The sequence below is a fragment of the Phaethon aethereus genome, assembly GCF_964289735.1.
Source record: "Phaethon aethereus genome assembly, chromosome: 18".
NCBI classification, from domain to species: Eukaryota; Metazoa; Chordata; class Aves; order Phaethontiformes; family Phaethontidae; genus Phaethon; species Phaethon aethereus.
In genome coordinates, this window is record NC_138594.1 from 659,431 (window position 1) to 664,470 (window position 5,040).

Below are 5,040 nucleotides of genomic sequence, written 5' to 3' on the forward strand. Positions count from 1 at the left end.
CCTCAAACTGTAAACATGGAAGGAGGTATTCATTTGCCAAGCACTAGACAAGGTTTGTCTTAGAATAAAACAAGGTTTGTCTTATCATAAAACAAGGTTTTCTCTCAAATAGCAAACAGTTAACTAAATGTTTCTTGGACCCTGTTAAGTTTTACTAACCTACTGACTACTAGGTTTTTGTCAGACAGTTAAGAAAGTTAAGTTTAGTTGAGTTAAGAAAGAGGTACACCTCAGGAAGGACTGGAGGGCACTTCCTTCAAAGGAAGAAAAAGTTACTGGGCACTGCAACAAAAGACACTCTCCAGAGTCGAGACCTATATAAGCACCACAGGGTGATGCTTTCTCTCCGTTAGGTAGAGCAGGCTACTGTTGATGAAAGACTAACTTTGCTTTTATCACAGCAGGAACAGTGCTGGGGCTCTAGACACTCTCATGACTTTCTTGTTTGGGAACTGTAGGACAATATGAATGAGCATAGGAGAAAAACTTGCAGAAATACCATTTTGTAAAGTAGATCTACACAAACATTTCATCTTAGGTGACAAAGTATTGGTTTTGTGTCAAAAGGATCAGTTCTAAACAGTTCTAACACGTTGTAAGCCTTTCCAAGCTCACAGGTTATACTAAACATTGACCTTCGATGTATGCCAATTGCAGGAAGTTCCTGTCTGAAATAAAAAATAAATTTAAAAATACAAGATTTTCCTCAAATCAATTGATGGGGCTTTTATTGCACAGGACATCACTGCAGAATACACAGTCTTACCCTGAAAACAGGTATGCCCGAAATGCTGCATTTTTCCCCAAGTTGCATGACAGTTCAAAATCAATAATTGAAATATAGTATACGTATCAAAAGTTAACACTTAGCTTCAACAGCATAAGACAAATGCAGGGTGATATCTGCAGGTATCAACAAAGCAGATGCCTAGTCCTGAAATACTCTGTATAAAACCCTCATTCAGCTACCACTGACTGATTATATGCCTATATAATTTGACCGCTGAAGTGGGATGCCCCTGTGGCAGCAGTCCCCTTGCACAGCAGCCAGAATAAGAGGATCTGGCCAAGTCTGGGCAGGTGCCGTTTGACACAGTGCAGTCTGCGTTCACTGCAGTTTTCAGGACTGTCACAAACAAAACCTATGCTGGTTGAAGCATTTTTCTTTGAGTCGCAGGAGTCAGCTCATGTTTTCCCCAGGGTCCTGTTGTGTCTTCTTCCTGCTGACTTCCGGTTCAGAATCTGCACATTAAGGGACTTGGGAAGGGGCTACAGGCATCCTCACCATGGCACGTGCCCAGGAACAGCAACATGGGCAAGACGGTCTTTTGTGTGTGCCCGAACCACTCTTCACAGCTGCACCTCATCCAAAGCATTTCCACAGCTGCACCTCTCCCAGCTCTGAATAGTCTGAAAGACTGTTTCTAAGAGGGGTTTCCAGTCACCTGTGCCCTTCTCAGAAAAGTCCAGTTTTTCAAAACAGCCAAGGAATCCACACCACCTCCCACCCACCCTAAGAGCAGGCAGGGCTGCACCCTGCCAGGGCCTTCCAATTAGGTTCAGCATCGAAAAGCAAAGCAGTAATTCATCACAGCAATCCAGCTCTTCACTTTTGAAAATGATGCTCAGAACTACATTCAAACGATTCGTGCAAATGCACTCCAACATGTCCCAGGCACTCCTCAAGCAGGAGGAATTTTAAGTTTGATCTGCTTCTTGGGGATTTAGTATCTTTTTGCAACATTCCTCAGAAGTCTCCTGCACCTCTTCCCTGAAGCTGCAGCTGCACCGGCACATGCAGGGGCAGGGCAAGAGCATGTGGGGATGAAGGCTCGTCTCGGCAGGGCTGCAGCACCTTTTGCAGTGTGCAGTCAAGAGCCTGCCTCTCACAGCAGTTCTCCGGTCACTTTAACCACTGAGTCACTCCCAAGTTCTGCCTTCAACAAGACTGAGTTATTCCACCCCTGAATGCAGGGGGGACCCAGCACAAACGCAGTGCAGGTGCTGAGAGGAACCACATCCGGAGCGGAACGGGATCTGATCCAACCCAATGGTGTGCACACAGCTTCTGACTTCCACTTAATATTTGCAATCAAGTAGAAGTTAGGATACTCCTAACATACTGTCCAGTTCACCATACAGAAAACTTGTATTTATCTGGAGAATTCAGGATCACACTGCTGATCAGGGAAACAGCAGAAGACGTAGACTGTATTGACATAATTTTATTTATAATGAATAGGAACTTCTGAAGTATTAGGTAACAGCTTGAGGCACAAAGCATGTCTCCTTCTTAGTCCCAAAAGCGTTCTGAAACCAAATCCCCTCACGGATGCCCTTGCAGCTTTCTTTCCACTTCTGAGGAATGTCAGAGGGTCAAAGGCTTAATTAAGTGGAATCCAAGCTGATTTTTTTATTATCTTGGTTGCAAAAGTCTAGCGCACGTATTCCTGTGAAGAACAGAGTAAACCTCCTGCACTTTACATGTAAATGTCTTAGACTGAGAGTCTGCCACTGTTCTCCCTCCACTGTCCACTTTGGTCCTTTCACTGGTGTGTGTTTCTGAGCGCTGGCACTACACCAGCGTAGCAAATAAACATCGCGGCTTGTACAGTAACGCCCCATCTTGGGTTTCAAAGTTGTATCAAAGTCCCTTACAACTGAAAATGCTTTTTGCTGGTAAGTTGCAGTTAAATGTACCAGAGTACGTGGTGAACACTTAAGTGTTCACCAAGCAGCTCTATACCATGCACCAACATCTGAAACAGCATTCTGAGATTTTTTAACAGATTTAGGCTACTTTGGGCAAGGAACAAAGACTGCTGTGAAAACCAAGCTTCCAGCTGGAACTTTTTCTTCTAAGTGTCTTACCTTTCTTCTCCTTTTCCGAGAAGAGCGTGCACACCTCTGCAACTACTTACCACATCAGTGTACAAACACACCACGGAGCTGCAGGATGCCATTCTGCAGGTGGTTGCAGAAACTAAATTTTTACATGAGTTCAAAACTGGACAAATTCTTAGAAGAAAGCTCTGCCGAGGTTTACGAGATGTGTGGATAATGATGGTATCTTCAAGGTCCCCAAGTCACTCATCACCGGGAAGGTGGGCTTGCATTCTGCAAAACTGCAACACCCGCTTGCTCTGAGCTCTGCTTCTATAGCAGTATCCCACGCTGGTCACTTTTGAAGACAGTTGTTGAATTAGACAGGATTTTGGCACAGCTGATTTTGACTTTGTCAGAAAACCTGCCAGCATGCATGTTAACTCAAATATTCAAAGCAGAACACTTTATTAACAACAACATTTTACAGCATTTTTCTCTTCAACTAAGCTTCAAGATGCATGTGATACTTGCAGGTAGAGGACTGACTCGGTGTAGAAGACTTAACAGATCATTTAAAGCATGCCTATTTCATGGCAGCTGCTTTCAGACTGATCACAGTCAGCTTGCCTGCTTGTTTAAGAAAGAAAACCACTTAACCACAGGTGTTTCTTAAATTGATTTCCTAATAAAATGAAATTTTAGGAACTGTACTCATCTGAGTATCATGCAAAGGTCTGAAAAGGATAAGTACAAGTAGATGACACCCAGGTGATGTGATTGCCAATTCCAGCTGCATTAAACTGGTTACAAAGAAGTTACATGTGCATATGACACCCCCAAGTGTTGTTTGATGATAGTGCATTCAAAAAGTGTGTGGCTTTGGTAGAAGAAAAAGCAACTGGGTAAAGACAATTCCATGCTCAATATGTCTCTGTACAGTTTATTTTACAGGAGATGAGATGAGCACTGTGGTGCATATAAACTTGCAGAACTATATAGGAAAATACAGTTTAACCATATGAAATTGTTTTACAGTAAGACAGAAAAATTATGTATAGGAAATGCCTTCAACACTGAAGGACAAGATCCACAGCTGACATAAAGTAGCTTCCAACAAACTCTGCCAGTTTACCTGAGCTGAAGATCTGCCCCTCAAATCTTTTCTGCATTCAACTTCTTAAGTTCAGTAAGGGATTCCTTCATGTATCCTTATGGAACAAAAGCCATCCTACAATTTGTGCAATGATCCAAGATTTACTGGTTACCCAGACAGAGCTGCATGATACAAAAACTATTTAAGGGGTCTATTCAGTCAAAATTTATGGAAAGTTACAAAATTTTGGCTAAACATCTTTAAAAATAAGTCATTAGTACTGGCAAAAGATATCTTTTCTAGAAATTTAGATGCGTTTAGAGAAAGTTAAACAAAAAGGACCAAATAAGCAGCTTCATTTTATTAGAAAACTCTGTTTTAGTGTATGACTGGTGATCTGGCCTGCCTTTGAATCGCTACTGTTAGAATGTCTGCAAAACTGTTTGGTGGATTTTTCGCACTGTCTTGGGCTGCTGAAAGAAATGAAACCTTCTAAGGAGGAGAAGAAAATATTTGTCCAATACTAATACCTGCATTTTTCATAATGGGTAGAGGCTGCTGTCCCTAAAGAGTGTTTTTGACCTGCTAGAGTAAAAAAAAAGGAGTGGTAAATGGACATCCAAATTCCCTAGGCTATTCTGAAAATCTCAGCCATCATATAAAAAAAATCCAAAGGAACAAGAGAGTTCAAGCATTCCCAAATTCAAATTACTAAAATTGTCACGTCATGCCAATGTGAGATGCCTGAAATCACTATACAGCTTTAGACTTCCAGTACCAGAAAATTTCTTCTCAGCAACTGCTTTAAAGAAAAAGTAAATTTTTTTTATTTTATACAATAAAAGCCAACTTAGGCCTCAAACGTCATTTACTCGACTATTTTTATGCAGAATTCCCTACTTACTCTACTGAGACCCCTATACTGAAGGATGTGTCAGAAGATTAGCTTAGCAATGCTCCTTCAATGCAGCTGTTTTTAAGTCTAACATTTCCTACTCCATTTTCACCATTGAGAATTTAGGATGACTGTGCTGGACAGTAAATGATCAGTGAGACAAAGGCAGGTCTACTGGATATGTGGATGTCCTAAAAGAGTGCACAGCACAGAGCAAAGATGGAGG